The sequence below is a fragment of the Electrophorus electricus genome, chromosome 8 (genome assembly GCF_041902795.1).
Source record: "Electrophorus electricus isolate QZ-2024a chromosome 8, ASM4190279v1, whole genome shotgun sequence".
Classification (NCBI taxonomy): domain Eukaryota; kingdom Metazoa; phylum Chordata; class Actinopteri; order Gymnotiformes; family Gymnotidae; genus Electrophorus; species Electrophorus electricus.
In genome coordinates, this window is record NC_137504.1 from 22,345,001 (window position 1) to 22,368,624 (window position 23,624).

A 23,624-nucleotide genomic window follows, 5' to 3' on the forward strand; every position below is an offset into this window, starting at 1 on the left:
ATCTCTCTCTGTCAGCACAAGTCGTTCGCATAGAGCGACCCCAAGAGGGCCTTATGCAGATCAGCTGTCATGCGTTTCGGCTCCTGGCGGAAGAGTTGAATCGCACTCACGTGTATCTGCATCTGTGCGTGCGCCTCTGCACGCCGAAATCCGTGCATCGGCATGTGCTGAGTATGAAGGGGTAGCATGTGGTAGGAAGTAAGCTGTGCATGGCAGAAAGTGCCAGAAGATGCCAGGGCATCATCTTTAATGTCTGCACATCGGTGTGTTTTGTGTGTGCCATGGGGATGTGGGGGGGTAGTTATGGAATATGCATCTGGATATGTGGACCGGTGCCAGAGTAACACATCAGCGACCTTGTGTACATGCTTTAAATATAAATATATTTTACATTGTGCATAAATATTCATATTTCTCTATTGATACAGTGCTTGGTGGGATATGTTAAGACCTTCTCTGTGTGATAATCAATACCAGTGATAAATCTTTCGGGCTAATTAATTAGTATTCATACAAAAATGCTTTTTCTGCCTCCCACCTAGGCTCTCTCTCTCTCTCTCTCTCTCTCTCTCTCTCTCTCTCTCTCTCTCTCTGTCTGTCACCCTTTTGCTCTTTTCTCCATGGTCACAAATAATATTTGCATTCCTTAAAGGTGCCCTTGTTTGTCGATGCACACACATGGCTTGTCATACCAGATTGAACGAATATGCTAAGTGGCAATTCCCTTTCTCTGGTCACACCGGATCAACCTCAGAAAACGCTTCCTCTGCCCCGCGCCCCTCGGTTCATGAACTCCTAGCCACCAGAGCTGGATTTATTCCACATCCATAATTAGTTTAGCATTGGGAAAATGTCGCATTGGATTGAACGAGTTTGTTTCCTGCTGCTGTTTTCCTTGTGCTTGCGGCCGTCATAGGTTTACACAGGACGGATACATCACAGGCCGCGCACGGAGCTTGGCAGAGTTTCAGCAGCACCTCACCCCGAGCTCTCTTTACGGACGCTCTGGCTCGTCTTGAACGTACAATCACGGCAAGCTTAATTCAGTGCTCTCCACTTTCGTATGGATGCATTCAATATTCAACACCCTATTGAGCCTCAAGTGCTAGCTGGCATTAACCGTCTTCAACCAAGATGGACCACTACAGCTCTTTCAGGTATTTGAATTAAAATTAGGCCTACTTAGGTTTGAGGTGTGTTATCTTCATATATTCCCTCTTCCAACACTTGAAATAAAATGTTTGGCTTTCATCAGTATTTGTCCTTCCATTTCCTTAGTTGTTCATCCATCAAACCATTAATCTATCCATCCATCACTGCATCTATCCAGCCATTTATTCATCCAGCCGTCTGTCCAACTGTCTATTTGCCTGATGGTCCGTCCGTCCGTCCGTCCATCCATCCATCCATCCATCCATCCATCCATCCATCCATCCATCCATCCAATCCATCTACCATCATTCCACACATAAATGTGTCTTTATAGCATAGACACCTGTATGTGTACTGAGTGTTTCTCAAAGGTCCCTGTGTCTCAATATATTTACACCATCACTTATATAAGGCAGCTATGCAAGCAGGTACCAGAGTCTGACATGTGTCATATCTGAATATGTCATATGACAACAGTCACCAAGATGCCCTTTGTTCTTTACCCAGCTGTATGAGTGCTGAGTAGTTCAAAGGCTTCAAAGTCACCACTGAAAGGTACCGAAGAGGGCTTGACAACTAGGTGCCAAAACACTGACATTGTACTGCCGAAACAACAGGTGTGAGACCTGTATGTACTTTTGCTTAAAAATTTGTATTCAAAAGCCTCTTTATTTTACTAATAAAAGCTCCATTAAGTCATTTTCCCCATCCCTGACCCCTCCTAGCTCCATGCTGGCAGCTTTCAAAATCGCCAGCCCACTGTTAAGCCAGCATCTATTTCTCGTTACACCCTGTCTAGTCCATAAGCTTCTATCTTGTAGCTTGTGCTCTGCAAAACTCTTGGTATTTGTTGTGCTGTTTGGACCATAGTGTTCTACTGTTGGCCTTTGCGTTTTCCTGGTCGCAGTTTAGATTTGTCTAGCCAGCTGTGGCTCTGCTGCCCAAACATGCTGCTCTTGATCATCATTTTCTCCTGACTCTTCCTGTCTTGGTTTGGGGGGGGGGGGGGCTCCTTGCACATGCATCCAACCTGCCAGGTAATTACACCTGAAAAATGGGAATGATTGTCTGTGCACGTGCAGGCGGCCAGCGATCCTTAAACTTCAGTGGTTCACCTGCACTGCCTGTCTGTTTGCTTCTTTCTTTCCTGTGGTCCTGTGAGGGCTTTGTAGAGTTGACAAGAGAAGAATCTTGGTGTTAATTATTGAGGAACAGGGAGAGAGAGAGTTAGTGGGAAAGAGAGAGAGAGAGTAGTGCAGATCTAAGGTTAAACTAACACTTATGGTATTGAACTCAACACTTCCATCTGTTTCTATCTATAGCAAGCTAGCAAACACTGACATCATTCAGTCGGACCTTTTAAAAAGAATTTTGTATAAACAAGATGCAAATGTGTTGAATAAAAGGAAATTTGTCACAGCAGTTTCTCTTCATTATTTATTGCATGGGGAAGAAAGGTGATTTAAGTGACTATGAAAATGGCATGATTGTTGGTGCTAGATAGGTGGGTCTGAGTATTTCAGATACTGCTGATCTACTGGGATTTTTCATGCACCACCATCTGTAGGGTTTACAGAATGTTCCAAAATAGAGAAAATATCTAGTGAGCAGCAGTTTTCTGGGTGAAAATGGCTTGTTAATGCAAAAGGTCAGAGGAGACTGGCCAGATTGGTTTGAGCTGATAGACAGTAACAGTAACTCAACCACTCATTACAACCGAGGTATGCAGACGAACATCTCTGAACACAAACACGTAGAACCTTAAAGCAGATGGAATACAACAGCAGAAGACCGCACCATGTGCCACTCCTGTCAGCTAAGAACAGGGAACTGAGCCTACAATTTGCACGGATCGCACAAAAATTGGACAATAGATGATTGGAAAAATGTTGGCTGGTCTGATGAGTCTCAATTTCTGCTGTGACATTCGGATGGCAGGGTCAGAATTTGGCGTAAACAACATGAAAACATGGATCCATCCTGCCACGTATGGACGGTTCAGGCTGCTGCTGGTGGCGTGATGGTATGGGGCAGATTTTCTTGGCACATTTTGGGCACTTTAATACCAAATGATCATTTAAATTCCACAGCCTACCTGAGTAGCTCAAATAATCTCAAACTGGTTTCTTAAACATGACAATGTGTGTGTGTGTGTGTCTATATATATATATATATATATATATATATATATATATATATATATATATATATATATATATATATATATATATATATATATATATATAATAGGAAACAGCTGCACTTTGCTTTCACATGTTCTGTTTCTCTGAAAGCCTTCATCTTTTGTAAAAGCACACTTCAGATACCACCTGCCACCTGGAATCTTCTTCTAAACTAAAATTTTTGTATTTATCATTGATATTCTCAGCTATTATTGGTGAATATTCAAGTGGCCATCAGCAATAATAACCAGTCATCAAAAACCCTCAATTGACTTGGTCCCTGTAACAGTCACACTAACCATTAACCTCCGATGAGCACTTTTCAAATTCCACAGTGAGACTAAATACTGCACTATAAAAATCACTTGGGTGTCTGCACTTGGGAGAGAAAAACGGAGCCATTTCTTGCAATAATGAGATTGATATTAATGAGTGTGGCTCCTGTGCAGGGACTTCCTACCTACCAAACAGATGTGCCATAATTGTTTTGACGAATAGTGTGCTCTGCTCCAGTCACAAGCCAGAATTTGCTTAAGATAGCCAATCAGAGAACTGTGTTGTTTAGGCTTAGCCAGTCATAATGGTTACTTTAAAATACCATTAATTTACATGTTTCACATTACATACAGTATACTACTTTCAACAAGCAGTTCAAATCTATATAATTTTCCATGAAATCTAAAACTTCATGTATTTTCATATGACATTTCTGACTTTGTTATGTTACACATCTACTTCTTTCAGTGTTTGTTAACATATCAATTATTACAAGTAAATTCATAGCATTATCATTATATATTGTTATAATTATAAACATGCTTACTAATTGTTTTAAGTATTCACATGAACGAACCAGTAAGGAAAGAAAAAGAAAAAAATCTTCTGAATGTGCAAAAGAAAGTGTTATGAACCTCAGGAACCACACTCAGCCCAGCGCTGCCACGCCTACTCGCACACACCCCCGATCTGATTCCCCAGGGTTCTAGCACACACCTGATCCTCATTCTCCTCATTACTGCCCCCTTTATAAGCTTCCCTGCCCTACGTTCACGTCGAGAAGTATTGCTGCTTCATGGTGTGTACCGAGTGTTCTAGAATCTTGTTTGTCTTCCTGGTTTCCGACTTCTGCCTGTTTTTTAGACCTTGTCTCACACCTGACCCCTGGACACCCCCTGGACACAGCAACCCATGTTACCGACCTTAGAATGAGCTGACTGCAAATACCTGCCTGACCCCCACGGATTTGTTTGATTTCACTATTAAAACCTCTTGCAATTGGATCCTCATATAGCATTTAAGGAAACAATGTAATGCCATTAATTACATTATTAAACATGTTTTGAATGAACCCGCATGCATGCATGACTACTGACTACTGTGAGGACATTTCTTGACGTGCTTAAGGTAGTGACAAGGTTGTGCTATATGTGACATAATGAAGAATGCATACAAAAATGGCAAACACTATAAATGAACTGAATCTGAGTATGTAATATTATGCAGGGTATGTAATATCTTGGCAGGAGTTAATTAATTAATGAATAATTAACCAATTAATTAGTTCATGAATAATTAATTAATTAATTCCATCATTAACTTATTTAGCTTTGAAGCTCTGTGTTCACCCTGCCATATGTCTTCCGGAGTGTGTGGTGCAAATGGATCCTTCCAACTTGTTGTGAGGGGGCCTCTGAGTCTTGTTAGTATGTAAGCGTGTTAGTGTGTTATCACTAGAGCTGTCTGCACCTGTTAACGAGCAAACTATATATATATATATATATATATATATATATATATGTGTGTGTGTGTGTGTGTGTGTGTGTGTATGAGATGAAAAAAGGAGGAGGTGTTGGCCATGACACCAGAAAGCTGATGCTCCCCCAAGGCCACAGTTTTTTTCTCTCTTACTTTCCCTCTCTCTCTTACTGCTATCTATCTATCTATCTATCTATCTATCTATCTATCTATCTATCTATCTATCTATCTATCTATCTGTCTATCTATCTGTCTATCTATCTATCTATCTATCTATCTATCTATCTGTCTCTCTGTCTGTCTATCTATCTGCTCTTATGCACTTGGCTCACCCCCCCCCCCCCCCCAATCAAGAATGCTTTGATAAGTGGTCTTATATATATATATATATATATATATATATATATATATATATATATATATATATATATATATATATATATATATATAAACAGAACCTCTAATCTCTTTCTCCCTCAGATTCCTCCATTTGTTCATTCTTCTCTCATCAAGTCTTCCTACAATGTTTTTTTTAAATCATTTCAGCCTTGGTAAATGCTACTACTACATTCCAAAATTCATGGATATTTGATTGAGGCATGGAGATTTTATGGAGACTTAAGTCTCTCTCTCTCCCTCTCTCTCCGCTGATTCTAGTAGAATTCTTGGGCTCTAACTGATTACTGATTGGCCAGTCTCAGGCTGATTGTGTTCCTGCTCTGATTGCCTTGATACTCTTCAGCTCAAGAGGCCACGATATTGACCCAGAATAACTGCAGTAAGCGTGCCTCCCAAATAAGAGAGAACTTTCCTCCGTTTAACAGCATACTGTAAATGCTGTGCCTTCCTGCTTCACGCGCAATCCATGGGTATGCATTGACCAGAGCGGTCCACTGTTTGAGAGTTATTTTTACAGCTGAAGGAGACAGCAAAATAGCACACATCTAGCCACATCCTTTCAGTTCTGACTCAGGCGTCATTCATACATCGACCCAGCCACTTCAGCACACGTGGACAATAAAGCCAGCAAAAAGCCCGTTTGAATCCGGCATTACGACGCATTACCCAACTGTAGCTAGGGAGTATGTTGACATGGAAGTACTCTAGCAGAGGAAAACGTTCATTGCGTATATTTTATATACTCAGCACAGCCAGTTTATTAAGTGCACCTGTGTAGCCGCTCCAGGTGCTTGTACCAGTCCCCAGAGCAGCCTGAGCTCACTTGGGCATGGACTCTAACACCAGGCAGGCTGCCTCGTGCAGGAACATGGAACTATGCCGAAATGGTGGTATTGCACAGCTGCCTTAACAGCTGATGCCAGGGAAGGGTTTTCCCACGCACACCATCCCACTGCCACTAGGGGCCCCGTGGACTCCATGTTCACTGTTTCGCCGTTGGATTTCGGAGCCCATTTAAGACAAAATTGCAGTAAGTGGTGTTTTTTGAGGTGACATTGTGCACACCAGTGTTGAGTTTGCATGTGACTTATGACTTTGAATGTTTGGCGGTGTACCTAATAAACTGGGAACTCGGTGTACATCTATGTACTGGGAATATAGAGGCTTATACATACACTTTTACATAGACACGCTGATAGACTTACTTCTGTCAACACACCATTTACATCATGTTTTATACACTCACTCTCCTCATGCAGCTGTTCTAGGCACATAAACTGGTACACACACCAAGGAGTATTTAAAAATATTACCATTTTCTCTCTCTCACACACACACACACACACACACACTCTCTCTCTCTCTCTCTCTCTCTCTCCTCATCCCCCTTTATCTCTGCTATTTTAACACCTCACTTCCAAAGTCTGCTCCTAGTCTTTGTCCTGTTACCCGTGTTTATTGCGAGCCCATCTCTGGATCCCACCCCCACTCCCTCCTCAGTCTCGCAGCGGGAGGGTGCAGTAATTAGGCAGTCAGACTGTGTTTACAGATGCAAAAGCGCTCTAATTTATTCCAACAGTTAGCAGTAATTCCCCACTTTAATTTATGGCTCTCCCACCCCACAGTGAGGGAGCGAGAGAGCAAGGAAGGAGAGAAACTTGGTGTGTGTGTGTGTGTGCGTGTGTGTGTGTGTGTGTGAGAGAGAGAGAGAGAGAGAGAGAGAGAGAGAGAGAGAGAGAGAGAGAGAGAGAGAGAGAGAGAGAGATTTCTCTATATCGACCCAGGACTGCACAAACTGAACCTTCTAACCCCTTATGCCCAATCCAAGATTCACTTTGGTGTTTTTTTTCTATTTTTGGATGCCAGCCACTGATCTGCCTGGCTTGTTCTATTGAGAGGATTCGACATGCTAAAAATTGGTACAAATCTGACCTTTTCGGTAGGGACAGGGGGTATTGAAATTATTCCTTGTCTGACCCAAAGCATAAATGCACTCCCTTGTACTGGATTCTTCTTAAGGGATGAATAGGAAAGAACATTTTTTAATGTTGATGATGACTGTTCCAGTAGCTAGGACTGGAATAATGCCTGGGAAAATGGAGGACTAGTTTACCTCCATGATGGCTCTCTACAATTACCAATGTATTTACAAAATGACTATAATTTACTGCACCCTTCATCCTCTGACTGTTTGTCAGGTAAATGAGTTAGGAACATGCAGAATAATACCCTTGGTTCTGAGGCCAACGTCCAGTCATTTAGACAGTCCGCAATGCATTTTATTTGCTAATTGCTTTATCGATACCGAACAGCGTCTTTTGGAGAGACATGAACGATGGGCGACGAGAGTTTTCAGAATATCTCGAAGGTGACGTCAGTATAAACTATATCAACATGAGATCAATACCTATATAACGGACGTATCCTCCCCCTATGACCTTAACACACCTCGTATTATTACTCGCCGTTGCTGGACGCTCCAAAATATCACGTCCTGAGACGTGTGCCTTCCGAGCGAGCGCGGACTCAGACCCGGAGGCTACGACCGAGGTCGTAATGAAGGCACAGTGGCGCATCGACGCGGGGAGGTGATCAATACGCCCTTCAGATAATCCATTTCGCTCTCGTGTTGCCGGTCTGTTCTCGCTGCGTTTCCAGCTGCTGAGGTGCGCCGGTCTCACTGGCCAAATCCCTCCGTGTCTCGGCTGTGTAGCGCGTGTAGCGCGCATATCGCACGGGCCTTCCCGCCACGTTGCGGATTCCCTGTTAAGGCAGATCTGAGACCTCAAAGTGAATCGCGTGTGCATATGTCTCTGGTGTAAGTACAACTGAGAACTTTTTTATTAAAATTATATCAAGCTAGCTTCTCTCTCTCTCTCTCTCTCTCTCTCTCTCTCTCTCTCTCTCTCTCTCTCTCTCTCTCTCTCTCTCTCTCTCTCTCTCTCTCTCTCTCTCTCTCTCTCTCTCTCTCTCTCTCTCTCTGTGTGTGTACACGTATGTGTTTGCATTACCAGTAAACAGAAACACCCATGGTTCTGTCCCAGCTGATCCATGGTCTCAGACTCTCTTAGTAAATACCCCATTCAAATACTCACCTCACACAAACACACATTTCTCTCTCTTCCACATGAGCTGACCCACACAACTGTCTCCCCTACACAATATAGATTCCACTCTAGATATTTGGCATCTCGTCCCTGTCTCTGTATGGTGTGTGATTCTATTTCATGTAATAAAGCTGAATATTAAATTGGACCTCATAGCATGAGAATGCAAGTTTAAAGAGTACATGGGTGGGGTGGTTGAAAGGGTGAGTTTACTCATAGCAAGGAAAGCTGTCGAGCTGCTTAAGAAATCCATAGGATATTCTCTTTGGGAACACAAACTGAGACCTAAGCTATATCGTACCACACTGGTTATGGTGTGTGTAACTGTCTGAAGTGTGTGAAAGGATAGAAACTACACTGAAACTGTGCAAAAAGATCCAAACTGAAATCTTGACTTATGGATTTGGACACACAGATCCATACAACCCAAATCATGAGAAGAGCAGCTGGCTCACCAAACGTCTTCCGTATTCCCTCACCCAACCTGAAAGGCAGTCCTTGAGGATTCAGACAGGTTCACTGCAAACAGGGACACTAGCTTGCTTCATAACCCAATGTTGGCAGTACACACACACACACACACACACACACACACACTTTGTCTCCTCCGCAAAACAGTAAACAAACAGTAAGAGTTGAAAAGATTAGCCTTACAACGTCTCCTCACTGTCCCATTCACCTTGACGTCGCCCTCTGCGTCTAGTTAAAATGAGTTAAATACACAAACAAAGAAAGACAAACAACCATAAGACCATCAGCCCCCACGGGCTCTGACCTTTAGGCTGTATACGTGACTGTCTTAGCCTTTATCTCGCTGTGAGCCCCACCATTCTCACCCTTCTGTCTCATTGGCTGTTCTTTCTCTCTTTCACCGTCTCATCCCTGCATTTCTCCGTCCCCCTCTGTTTCGTTTGTACGAAACATATATGAAATCATATACGAAGATGAATAAGAAATAAGACGAAGCATGAAACGTCTTGCCGTGGCAACCCACCGAACGAAACGTACCATTGACATCCCTCTGCTGTATGAGTTAGTACAAGTGAGTGAAAAAGTACCTCATGGATCTCATCAACTGAGACCACTCATCCCAAGGAGTCCCTACTTAATCAAACTATTAACTATTAAATTCCACCACGGGTCTCAGTATCGGCGCCGGTAAGGTCCTCGCCGGCCGCAGGAATTCCTTTCAACACCGTGCAATGATAACTGATTGTACTAATTGGCTTCCCTATGACGTTACAGTGGGACACACTCATTAGTGGGAGCAGGTGGCTGCTTGCAGGTTTGGAACAAATATCCACAGTCAGTCCGGGCTTGGCCGAGCTAAGAACCCCTGCAGCACGTTCATTTCGGCTGCTATTGAGCAGAATGAAAAGAAAGAGAGAAAGAGCACTTCAGCTTTGCATGGTCTCTGAGAATGGCGAACCTCCAGCTATGGTGATTCAGATTAAATTTTAAAGATAAACACTCTGCTTTCTGGGAAATAAATGAGATTTGGAATCGGACTCGGAGCCACGAGAACGTGCATGAATATGGTTTCTGTCCTCCTTTAATTTGAGCAAGTGTCACTTCTCGGGCCCCGCGCCGGCTCGCGACGTCCATCTAGTCGACTTTATTTATTGAATATGTGACAGCCGTTGAAGGGGGTAGCTATTGATATTTTTAGCACACTTAGTGCGTTTTGACATAGATAAAAGTCCCCCGATTTTTCAGGGATGCATTAGGATATTGAATTTTTTTCTCCATGCTCTTTTGTCAGGCCTAATGCCTTTGAGCCAAAACCTCAATGTAAACGCATTAAAACCCCTCACGATCACAAAAGCGTCTGGTTCGCGATATGCGGCCATAGAAAGAACACAAGACGGGGGAGAGAGAGAGACCGGGTCCTCAGGCAGACACAGAAAAGGCCAGCTAGGTACTCCTATTATCATTTTTGTCCTTTTCACCCCTCCAACAGGACAGCCTTTTTTCCAGCCAGACTGCGGTGCTCCTTGTGCATCTAGGGATGGCGGAAGAGAGGCAGAAGGGAACATGAGAGTAGAGAACAGAGACTGGAAGTCCTGGCCTGTGGCTAAGAGAAGATGCTGAGAGTAAGTGCATATAAGCGTGTGTGTGTGTGTGTGTGTGTGTGTGTGTGTGTGTGTGTGTGTGTGTGTGTGTGTGCGCTTCAGTAAGCATGTGGAAATGAAGAGGGTGGAAGAGCTTTGGTCTACCCAGTTCATGTCTGACAAGTACTCACTGTGCAGATAAAAGAAAGCAGAATTATACACTCACTACCCACTTAATTGCAGACATTTATTAGTTAGAAACACCTTGTGGGTGTACCGTTACAGACATTAGCCCATCTGCTGCCATGTAAAATGTGTGTTAGCCATTTAGCACTTCATCAGCGGTCAGGGCATGACCAGAGAGCTACTGCGGCCTGGATATTTTTGTGCAACAGCCGCTTCTTCACCTAGCAGTGATACCGACATGCAAAAACCCCAAGACTAACAGATGGGCTACAGTTTGAAATTGAGCACCTATGCAATGCACCCAAACGCCAGGGGTACCTAATGAACTGGCTAGTAAGTGTAGGTGCAAGATAGTTGCTTCCAGTGTAGTGGCTGGTGAGACCTTTGGCATATATAGGCATTCATGGCTTCCACAGAGTATGTAGACATAGTAGTTATTGAAACATAAGGACATGCATATTAAATACCAAAACATTTTAACACAAAAACATTTAAACACAAACATATTATGTTTCAAATGACCGAATCCGAAAACTTTCACATTTATATTTTAGGCTGTCAAACAATGCCAAGATAATCAACAAAGCTGACACACACACACACACACACACACACACACACACACACACACACACACACACACAATATGCTTGCACAAACTAATTTGCCTTTGAGATTCTTCGATTAAAAAGAGAGCAGGTAAATTCCTTGGGGGCAGGAATAGTTTTTGTGAATAAAGAATCAAATTAATCAAATGGCTGACTAAATAACATTATCTCATGCTCGCTCTCTCAATTCTTTCTCTTTCTCTGCGTGATTTTCCCTCCTGCACCTTCATGTACTCATTTCTGAACCTCAGCCCTGCAAGGTGTGTGCGCTGACTCGAAATCACCCCTGTGCATCGCCGCGGTCCCCGCGTGACGCCTATTCCACTCCCCCTGGCAACCACGACTGCTGTGATAAGAGACCTAGACAAATCTGCAGGGAAAGAGAGGGGAGGGTAATCACGACTGCGCTATCACCCACAGCGTGTGATCTCGTTTTCAGCCAAAAATCCCTCTTGAGTAACTTCAATCCCCCCCCCTACCCCCACCCCCCGGTGCCTGTAGTCTGGACGACACCACCGAACCCGCTGGAGCTCTGAGCGCAGCTGCTTAAAATGGAACTGTAAACAAGCTTCCAGTAATCCTATGGATTACATTGACTCCAGGGGCATCAAAACGTACAATTCTGATCTTCATCATAATCCCATCTGGTGAGTGTCAAAATCTATGCAATTTTATAGGAACTTTTTCTCATTTATCGGGGGAGTAGTGCACTCTGGATTCAAACCGCACTTGCAAACTGGTCTAGAGTCAGCTTCCCTTATTAAAATACTAAATCCTCCTCACTATGAAAGAAACAGCAGAACCGGTCCTGGATCAGCATTAATGGCCGCAGCGTCCCAACAGCGAGCAGTGCCCTTTTAAGGGAGTGTGTGACAGATAAATGAGTTATTAGGGTGGGAAATGGAAGGATGAACTCCTCTCAGCCCTGCTCTTCTCCTCCGCCTCTCTCCTGCCTGTCTTGCTCTCCTGCCAGTGCCACTTTATTTACGGCCTCCTTCCATTGCTGTTTACAGAATCGATTGGCTCTCTGTTTGTTTTACCTGTCGCCAAACCCATATATCAACACCACCCGGGGTGGGGGTGGGGGGTGGAGTGTGATTGGGGTGTATGCAAATGGGGCCAAAGAAGACAGAGAATTCAAAAAGAAAGACAAGAAAAAGCACTGAGATCATTGAGGACATGTGAAAGGGAGCAATAAAGAAGAGCGAGAGAGAGAGTTTGGAGAAAAAAAGAAAAGGCAGAGAAGGGGGAGAAAAAGAAGAGAGGGCACCTATGGCTATCTTTACACTTCTTCACACATCCACGTCTTTACACTTCTCCACACGTCCACTTCTTTACACTTCTCCACACATCCACGTCTTTACACTTCTCCACACGTCCACTTCTTTACACTTCTCCACACATCCACTTCTTTACACTTCTCCACACGTCCACTTCTTTACACTTCTCCACACATCCACTTCTTTACACTTCTCCACATGTCCACTTCTTTACACTTCTCCACACATCCACTTCTTTACACTTCTCCACACGTCCACTTCTTTACACTTCTCCACACATCCACTTCTTTACACTTCTCCACATGTCCACTTCTTTACACTTCTCCACATGTCCACTTCGTTACACTTCTTTACACTTCTCCACACGTCCACTTCTTTACACTTCTCCACACGTTCACTTCTTTACACTTCTTCACACTTCTCCACGTCCACTTCTTTACTCGTCCACTTCTCCACATGTCCACTTCTTTACACTTCTCCACATGTCCACTGCTTTACACTTCTCCACACGTCCACTTCTTTACACTTCTCCACACGTCCACTTCTTTACACTTCTCCACACATCCACTTCTTTACAATTCTCCACACTTCTCCACATGTCCACTTCTTTACTCGTCCACTTCTCCACACGTCCACTTCTTTACACTTCTCCACACATCCACTTCTTTACACTTCTCCACATGTCCACTTCTTTACACTTCTCCACATGTCCACTTCGTTACACTTCTTTACACTTCTCCACACGTCCACTTCTTTACACTTCTCCACACGTTCACTTCTTTACACTTCTTCACACTTCTCCACGTCCACTTCTTTACTCGTCCACTTCTCCACATGTCCACTTCTTTACACTTCTCCACACTTCTCCACATGTCCACTTCTTTACTCGTCCACTTCTCCACACGTCCACTTCTTTACATTTTTCCACTTGTCTACTTCTTTACACTTCTCCACATGTCCACTTCTTTACTCATCCACTTCTCTACATGTCCACTTCTTTACACTTCTCCACATGTCCACTGCTTTACACTTCTCCATACTGCCACTTCTTTACACTTCTTCACACTTCTCCACATGTCCATTTCTTTACTTGTCCACTTCTCCACACGTCCACTTCTTTACACTTCTCCACACGTCCACTTCTTTACTCGTCCACTTCTCCACATGTCCACTTCTTTACATGTCCACTTTTCCATATGTCCATTTCTTTACACATCCGCTTCTCCACATGTCCAATTCTTTAAGTGTCCACTTCTTTACAGGACCCTAGTTAGTCTACGTTCCCATTTACCTGCACGACAGAGCAGTGGGACATTACCCTAGTATACACCCCCATGCTGACTACCCGTAGGGGAGTTTTGCAATTTTTAAAAACAGAACACACTACCGGGCTTTACAAGATACACTCCTTTCTGCATCTTCAGGCATTTGTTTGGCAACGCATTCAAAAATAACAACATTCCTTCAATCTAAAAATCCATCTAAAAAATGTATTATGTTGTCCAATATTATGAAGCATTAGGGATGTCTGCTCACCCCCCCCCCCCCCCCAAAAAAAGATGTCAAACCTTTTTCTTTGTCCTGTCATTATTCTTTTGGGGGGTTTTTTTGACACTGAACCAAAAACCTGTTTGTTTTGCTGTCGTGAAGCTGGCACTGCATGTGCGGTATTGCCGGTGCTGCAAAACGTCGCAGCGTCTCTGCGTGAGAGTCAGCGGCTCGATCTAAGTGTTTGCATGTCCCAATCTACCTCCGACAGACTAAAACTGGCCTGCGCCACGTCTTCGTCGTGCTGAGCTTAGGTCGCCCGAGGCCTCAGGCACACCCTGACGTCATCGTCCTGCGCTGTTTACATGATCGCAGCCTAGTCCGACTTGGGTTCATACCGGATGATTGCGCTGCACATAAATGTTGTGCATGACAGACTGCTTGATGGAAAGGTACTGCCCGTTCCCCTAGGTAGGTGTCAGGATCTCAGGCCACAGCCCAGTTCTGACCCTAATCCAGCACCTGTGGAGCTGATGAGTAGTTCCCCTGCGCCCCACTCTCCAGAGGCGAGTGAAATGACTGCTCTCACAATCCGCCCTTTAAAACTCCCAATCACCCAGCTCATTTTTCCCCACAAACCGCCCCACCCTGCCGCTCCTCCTCACTCTTCTCCTGAGTCGAAGAGGAGTGCGCAGGAGCCGGCGGGCGGAGCAGGTTCCGGGAGTTGCCATAGATACGTATGGCTGGAGGTGCAGTGCATCAGCTGAGTGGAATACATTATAGAGGACGGGAGACAGAGACAGAGAGAGAGAGAGAGGGAGAGGTAGAGAGGGAGAGGTAGAGAGAGAGGGAGAGAGGGAGGGAGAGAGGGAGAGAGGGAGGGAGAGAGGGAGAGAGAGAGCACATGCAAGCCTGTGCAGGATGACTCACTGAACCCTTGTGGCTTCGCTGTAATAAACAGTGTGCGGGTAATGAAACAGCCACACAATAACACATAAGGCAGCTCTTTTCCACACACTGGCCCTTCCCCCTGCTCAGATGCTTGTTAACTATGACTGGATTCACAACAGCACACCCCACATTAGGAAAATAAACACCTGTTTCCAGAACCACAGACACGTGAGGCTGCAATAAAGGTCGAGTTCGCAGTTCAAATTGAAACTGCTCTCATGCGCAGGCTGAAACCAGGCTAGCTGATGCGTTTTTCGCTAGGTGACCCTGAGGGCTGATTATTATTGGATGGCGGCACACTGAGCATCACGAGTCTGAAAGGCGGTCCGAATGTTGGCGGGTGAGAGGGAGAAACTGAACTGTCAATCAAACAAACAGCCCCAGCAGAAACAGCCCTGATTGATCGTACTTAAGGTGCGAGGCCATAGGCCAGGTCCCAGCGGGATGCAGAACGCAGCGCAGCTCGGAGGGGAGGAGCTAACGGGGTCAGGAGCTGCGCGGCCTATGTGCCCTGTTCTTAGTTTGGGTGCTGAGGAACGTACCTGATTTAAGTTACGAAGAGCACGACAATGGCTGACAGGTTCAGTTGAATAGGGAACACTTAATTTTATAGTGCTTGTAGGTCCAGAAACAGTTGAGCCAGACTCTGACAGTGCTGCATATACCATTGGGTGGTCAGTGCAGAGACCATAGGCGGAATGTACACTGGGGACAAGTCCCCACAACTTTGTAAAATGGCACATTTTGTCCCCATCACTTTTTGAAAGTGTACCCTGAAAATCTTTTTCTTTCCTCTACAGGCTGTCTTCGCTTCATTTAATCAATAATAGACTGAGTAATAACATTCTTGTTTTAGTCAATAAAACGAAACATATTATGCTTCAAATGACAGAATCAGAAAACATTCGCATTTATATTTTAGGCTGTCAATGCCAAGATCACAGCTGACATTACGTAAAACAAACAAATTATTTTTTAATCAAAATAAACAGAAAACAAAAATATTTGTGCTACACATATATTTTAAACCAAAGTGCCGATACTTCTTGTATTGCTCAACGCCAATAAGCTTGACAAAAATGGGCATAAAATATATTTGTGAACATCCTTTCAGTCCCAGCACTAATTAATTTTCAGGACTTGTTTTCTTAAAGGTAACGGAAATTTGAGTTGAACTGAATGCAACACCTGCTCCGTATTCTTGTCCCCAGCACATTTCGAGGCAAAGTTACGGACCGTGGCGGAGACTTATCTCCTGGACTGGAACTCGGTACGCCCTTATGAGGTACTTTCGATATGGAAGCCTATGGAGGTCTGCAGGCCTTTCCACCATATGTTGTAGCAGGAAATATCTTCCCAGTTGATGTGTGCTATATTTAAAACCTTGTGGGCGATGGCGGCGAGCGGGAGTCTAATGATAGTGCTTGTAATAAACAACTGCTTTTAACCTTCCGCATGGGGGCAAGGTGGCCTGCACTTCAAATAGATTTAAAAGACAAACTCCATAGCATGTGTTAACGGATTTTTGGGACATTTTGTGAATGTTTTATGTTTATTTCAGATCTCACCAGTCAGAGCAGGTTGTAAGACGTGCATCAGCTGCAGATTAGACTTATTAATTGATTTTGTGGCAACTGGGTCATACCGAACTCTTGGTCTTTTGCCAAAAAAAAAAAAAAGTTAAAAAACAATACAACCCCCCCCCCCCCCCCCCCCAAAAAAAACCCAACAAAAACCCCGAGACAACTGTGGTGCCCAGATCAATTACATTCAATTAGTTTCCATGAAAAGAAATCTCTAATGACTAATGCCCTTGGAAATTAGAAAATTAGTTGGGTCTATTTGACCAAATGTGTTAACATCCTTTACTTTCAGAAAGTTAGCAAAGGAACAGGGGCTTATTCCACTGTAATAAATCTCCTGCGTAAGTCTTCGCTCCCTACAGATATTTCACCTGAAGCTGTGAATTATTTTCCCGTATGCCCTATTACGTCTGCACTGGGCTCCCAAATTTAGATAAATAAGACAAGCACTCTAGCACAAAAGGTGGATCTACATGACATGCGCATAGCATGTCATGAAAGACGCCTCACTACTCAAGGAAGTGGAGGAGTATTTTGAGGTCTTGTTTGAGAAAAGCCACAGTGGGTGCTGCCTGCTCATGTAGGGAAACTCAACTTAGTTTGCCAGGATGACAAAAACATCTCACTCCAGTCTGGCTGACCCGCTGGCTAACGATAGGCCTTCATTAACACACAGGCACATGCGTGCGCGCGCACGCACCCCCACACACAAAGACAGGCACGCCAACACACAGAGACGGACCCAGATGCTCGCTGATGGACAGTTTTTAATTGAATGCGATGTCGCAGCTAAAGCGCCTCTGTTTGCACGTAAGCGCTGATAAGTGGCTGGCAGCGAGCGTCTGGGCCATGCGGCTGTCTGCCGATAGTGGCCACAGCTGCCTAACCCAGACGCTTTCCTCTTTATTTATGAATCAATGCCTGCAGATAGGAATCCAAATGCTAATGAGATAGAAAGGCATGATTGCGGTGGAGAGGATCAGTCTGGTGTCTGCTGCAGAGAGATGAGATAATATTCTATGGCCTACGAAGCCATATGCACACACACACACACACACACACACACACACGCCCACACAAATACACACAGGTGATGGTTCAGTAACTGGAATTTTATTTAGATATTTGAAAACAGAAGCAATATAATCAATAGGATATTACAGGATCTCATCAAGGGTTTCACCAAAATGCATCTCATTGTCTCTCTCCCCCTCACACTCCTCATTCCTTTTTTAGTTGGTTTGTTTGTTTGTTTTGGGGGATTTTGTGTATGTGTGTGTTTTCCAGTCAAAATGGAAGCACTGTGAGAGGTCGTCTGAACGCTGGCCAGTGCTCGATACTGACTCACACTGGCACAGCAGTACAACACTGTGTTCGGAGTCATTGACTGTGCACCTAAAAACAACCAACAAGCTGCCCCCCCTCCAACATATCCCCCCACAGGCCACGCCCACTTAACAGCACATCTTAAGCAAAAGCTGAACACCCTCCAAGCACCTAGAACATACGTGGACATGTGAAGCGTACAGTGCGCCGGTGCACGCATGTGCATGTATCGCGTGGGCTCAGTGACAGACCGCCGAGCCGGGAGGACACTTTCCATTGGTGGCAAGACTAATAATAGCAGTCAGGAACCTTGCCCTGTCAAACCCACCACAGTCCAACCCATCGCAGGTGGGTCTTTTCAGACACCCCCCCCCCCCCCACTCTATCAGCTCAACAGAGATGTGACAAGCTAACAGAAGAGCAAGAGGCTCCTCAATAAGGGTCTATTGTCCTCTCCGCTCAGAGCCTGCTAGGTGAACAATGTTAGAGTCAGATAAAAGTATACACACACACACACACACACAAACACACTCACACGCCCAAGAGCAGAGACATGGTCTCACTTGCCGTGAATGTGACAGAGCAGTGAGCGAATGATCTGTTGAAAGTGCTGTTTTCGCTGCGATGGTGGATGTGTGACATAATATCTGTAGGTGTGCTCCAGCTTTAATGCAGCAGAGCGTTACTGTTACTGCAATCTCAACGCGAACCCTGAGCCACTCCTGGTGCGGTAGCCAGATGCTGCAGAAATAAGCCTGAACAGACACAGAAGAAATAGGTACCTAAATACCCAAGGTATGCTCAAATCAGGTTCGGTATTACACTTTGTGAACAGGATTCTGGGGAAGTGGGAAGCTCTTGGTCAATACAGGAGAGGCTTGAGAGTCGTGAACTGTCAGCTTGGCTGTGGCGTGCTCCTGTGGCTCAGAGGTTAGATGTTGCTAACAACACAAAGGTCATGGGTATGATTTCCACATGCTGATAATTGTGTGCAAGTTGCTTTGGATGAGAGCATCTGCCAACCAATACAAATGAGTTTAAACCAGGATTAGTTGTATATCTTTTTGTTAAGTGCTGCGGGTATGAAACACCTGCCACACAACCATGAAAACTCTTTCCTGCACTTGCCACCTTAATCGTAGCTTAGCAGAAGGTAGAGAGAGGGTTTGTCTGGCAGACTCTCTCTCTCTCTCTCTTTCGGTGGCACCACACCTACTCTCTTTAACCTTGTCTTAAAGTTACTCCCCTCCATCACTCTGCCTCGCTCCTGTAGGGCGAGAGAGAGAGAGCGATGGAGAGAGGGGGGAGAAGCAGAGAGAAGGAGAGAGAGACAGAGAGAGACAGGGAGGGAATGAGGAAGAGTTGGAGAGGGAAACGGGAGGGTATTATCAGTTCATTTGCAGTGACTTTCAGTTTTTTTAATAAAGTGCACATTGCCCTATAGATTCAATAGCGTGGCGGAACAAGCAGACGGACCAAGTGAGTGAAGGAGAATTTGAGAAAGACAGAGGGGCAGAACACAGTGGACTGTGAGCGAGACACAAGGAGGGAGAGATAACTCATTATTTTCTTAAACCTGACACCTGCATAGATTCCATCATCTGCCTTTCTCTTTTCTTTCCTTCCGGAACATTCTCTCTGCACCAAACTCTTTGACACTTCTGACATAAAGATACCCTTTTTAATTCATCTCTGCTTCTCCCAAGATCATCCCCCTCTCTCTCTCTCTCTCTCTTCTCTCTCTCCTCTCTCTCCTTTAATGTCTCGAAATTTTGACGTGATGTCTTTGTCTGCGTCCCTGCTCTAAAATCCCAGCCAGCGCATGCTGAGGGTTTGTTTATTTATTTGCGCCACGCCAAAGTTAGCAGCAGCCTGTCCAGGACGGATCGAGGCGCCCACCAAAGCGCCACCAGGGACCAAGTTTGCTACCGTGGTCTTTTCAGAACAGTCTGCCTGATTCGCATGCACGATGGCAAAGGACGGGCGGGGGCAGGTTTGAGGAAGGCACGGTTTCCACCAAAAGGTAAACAAGGCAATGAAGACGCAGTGGGCGCAATCAGCAGAAGGATGTTTAATAATGGTGAAAAGGAGCTAATAGCGCGTTCCTTCCCATTAACCATGTGTTTGCTCGGCCGAGGTGAAGTCGGGAGCATTCGGCTCGTCACTCTCAGCAAAATGAATGCGTTTTGCTGGATCATCTCCTGTTCTCCTGTGTTTATCAAAGGGGTGGCGAGAGAAACAGAAAGTCTGAAATTGTATGTGTGTGTGTGCGTGTGTCTGAGTGAGGTCCAGGCCTCTTCATTAGCCATCAAGGATGTGTCAGGTTTAAAAATGGTTGATTGTGTATCCACGCGGGGCGTGAGAGCGTACCTGTGTGTGTGGGTGAGAGGCAGACAGCAGCAGAGAACTAAACAGCAGAGGGGAGGGGGTTAGACTGGACTGATAATTGGAGTGGAGGCTGTGGTATCAAAGTCAGTGCGTGAGAGAGACAGACAGCCAGAAGGAAAGTGCCATGCAAAAAGAGATGGGTCACATCTCTCCAACGAGCCAGAAACAAACGGATGAGTGGAATGGGCGGCTAAGGCTGGAGGCAGAGGGATGGGAGAAGAGAGGAGAGGAACGAGGGATTGAGGCAGAGAGAAAAGAGAGGTTAATGGGATTGGAGGAGAGCGGGGGGTTAAAATGGCTCACTAACTGAAAATGGCTTTTGCAGCCAGCGCCGAATCGATGGTCCCCATGCTCAATGTGAAAGAGCATCGCAGCGCTGCGTGCGAGAGTGTGTGAGCGTGCCCGTGAGCGCACGTGAGCGCGTTTGAGGCGAGGGTGGGCATTAGAGACGTTTGAGAGCCTTCGGCCGCTGGTGACAGTCGGCTAAAACTCCCGGCTTTCGCTTTTATTCCACCTCAAAGCAAATCATCCGGTGCGAGTCGCGCTGGAGGCCACAGCAGTGGACCCCAGCAACCCGGACACCGCGATCCACCTCCACATCCCAGTTCTCCCGGATCATCTCCATGTCACTGGACAGAGATTTCTAACCGGCTGTGGGTGCATAAACGAAAACAAAACAATCAGTCTGTACAAAATCAATATTACATTGCATGACTAACAAATACCATGACAGGTTATGAATTTGGACCACAGGGAAAACATGTTAAATGACAATAGATCGTGTGTGTGTGTGTGTGTGTGTGCGCGCGCGCACTCATGCATGTGTGTTTCTCCTTTATTAGGTAAAAGGTCATTGGGGAAGGAAGGATAAAAGCATTGGTACACCAGGCTTCCAGTGTGATTGTTTCTGGGGCGGGGGCCTGACATTTGTTTTGGAGCCGATCTCTCACTAGCTGCGAGCATAGCTCTCCCCCCTCCTCTGACAGGACTGACACTCCGATTAATTTGGTCCACCAATCACCAAGGTATTTCACGCACACACGTTCCAAAGTACGGGCCATTAATTTTGTTTTAATGCGTTTTGTTAATACCAGAACATCCATCTACGCCTCCTTCTCCCAGGTAAATCGATATGAACGAGCAGCACAAGAATTAAAAAAGCACATTGTTTTATTTCTTTTCATATTCCTAAAATATTGTTGTTAAATCATTTTTATATTTCCACTTTAGAATGATCTCAGTACTAAATTTGTGCTTTTTTTACATTTAAAGCTGTGTGAGTGTTATCACTATTGGAAAAAAATTAAACAAAAAGGGCAAAGATTTCTGTCTTTTTTCTAGTACTAGTGTAGTGTGTTTAAAGGATCAAAGATCAGTTCAGTAATGTAGTGGTCAGCTTGACAAAGACAGTGATTTAAGGGTTTCTTACCACATCAGAATGCCTTCTTTTCACTTACACTTCTCGCCCAGATGTACATTTTACCAGTGTGTAAAATAAACTACTGAAGGTCGCCCTCACTGTGGTGCAGACTCTGTAAAAATCTTCTAATATTGTCCAAATGTATTTGTGCAGCTGTTCTCCCAACCATTATGACAAACGGGCCTATTAAAATGTGATGGTCTTGCGTTAATCCTTCAGACTGTTCGATGGAGATGTAAATAAATGAAGTGTTCTTCTGTCTCACTTAAGTGATTTTATTGCTGCATCACTGTCAGATCAACGATACAGTGTGGCATGGCGGGGTGAGAAATGGGCACGCGCGCCTCTGTCTGTGTGTGTGTGTGTGTGTGTGTGTGTGTGTGTGTGTGTGTGTGTGTGTGTGTGTGTGTGTGTGCGTGTGTGCGTGTGTGTGGGGGTGGGGGTGGGGGGCACGTGACTGCCTCTTCCTGGGTATGCGGAGACAGAGTTGGATGTCTCAGATCCACTCCCAGATGTTGACTGTTGCAATATTAAAGTGCCTTGTGTAAATGTCACGAAATGAGCATTCTGGGGGGGCTGAGTTAGCACTCGTGCACGCAAGGGGGACGGGGGGTGGTCTGAGTGAGCATGCGCGTGGGGGGCGAATGAACCCACGGACAACTCGGACTGTGCGTCATGCGTGGGAGTGTGGCAGCTGGCTAATGCAATATCCCTCCCCCCACTCCAGCAAAAGGACGCTAGCACTGTCTGACACCCCACCCACCCCCAGCACCTACACACACACCCATGCTGAGCATCCTCAGTGGTTCGGAAGCAAACATACTTCATTTTTTCCCCCAAGGTTTTCACATAACAGACTCTATGAACTTTTAAGTGCAAGATGCACACAGGCTGTAACGCGTCCCCTTTACCGTGTGTACACACACCTTCGCACACACTGGGCTGTCTGTCTGGCACACACATTCGCCTCTTTCTCATGGTCCTCACTTCTCATGTCCTTACATATATTCCTCTTTTTCCTGGTGCAAACAGAAACACGGGCACTTTGATCTTACTATTATTCTCAATGTTTCCTGAGAAATTGACATTAATAGGGAAAAAATATATGCCTCTCTCTGTCGCCCTCTCTCCCTTTAACGCAAACATCCTTGCTGAACGGTGTCTGAAAGAGCTAGCCTTGGGGTGAGGTTCTGATTTTTTTCTTCCGTTTTTGCTATTTATCATTCAATGTTCCATAAGGATAGAGAGGGTACATCCCACAATGGACAAATAAAATGTGGAAGGAAGGGCAGACCGAGGATACAGCTCTTTCCTGAGTGGGAGCTTGGCTCTGACTGGGCCCAAACCTTTAGAGCCCGATCAGCCCTGTGGCATGCTGGTTTTTTCTCCAGGTCAAATCTACATGAAAGCTCCAGTGTCACACCTCCCGAAGGACTCTAGTCTGAGAGCTGGTCAAAGCAAAGAAGGCTTGTTCTCATTCTCGGTTTTTTCTCTCTCACACACACACACACACACACACACACACACAAACACAAACACACAGCATGGCACAGCCCTTCTGTTTAGCTCCTTAATAATAGAGGGGGGTTTGGGAAAGCTGGAATGAAATTTTGATGAGGGGAGGACGAGAATGTAGAAGACCTGCCATGAAATCAACCTTGAGGCACTTACTGACACAGGTATGGTGGCAACATCCACCCCACCACCACCCAATAACCTTCAATTATTCAGCAGGGCTGCGGATCGA